Below are 601 nucleotides of genomic sequence, written 5' to 3'. Positions count from 1 at the left end.
CCCATATATGTTTTGTTTAGGCTAAAACCAGAATATTTAAACAGAAAATTAGTTAAACCTTGCAAGAAGCTCTGGTATTTTTGAATCATGATCTAGGTAGAGGGGATATAATAATTTAAGTAGTGCTTTTGCCCTGTTGTTAAGGTAGCTGTTCATAGGTGGGTTATCCATATTTAGGGGAGCCAAGGTGCTAGGCTGAGTGTTTGTATGTTAGCATGTTGTGCAGCACATATGGATTGTAAAATGCAGTCAGAGGGACAGAGCATTCCCTGTATCGGAGCCACAGGAATAAAGATTGGTACCAAGTCCTCCAGTATGGCTCAAGTAGCAGCTCTGGATCTCTTGTTATATTTTGCTTTGCTGCTCGTTTGCCTGAGGACTGACAGTCCTGGCTGTTGTCAGAGCGACAAGAATGGCTACGGCAGTTGCCTCTGCGTGTGAGACCTCGGAGTTTTGCAGTGGTGAGACATGACAGATCCCAGCCCTCTTACTAAATACGAAGAGAAGATGGACTTCCTCCCGAATTTAGCAGAGCAGCAGCCCGGAGAAGGGAGGCCTGCGCACACGCACCGCAGCGAGGGGCTCACCCCGCAGGGCAGCG

This window comes from Chaetura pelagica, unplaced genomic scaffold, assembly GCF_000747805.2.
Source record: "Chaetura pelagica isolate M959 unplaced genomic scaffold, ChaPel_1.0 scaffold12, whole genome shotgun sequence".
Classification (NCBI taxonomy): domain Eukaryota; kingdom Metazoa; phylum Chordata; class Aves; order Apodiformes; family Apodidae; genus Chaetura; species Chaetura pelagica.
This window is presented reverse-complemented; position numbering follows the sequence as displayed.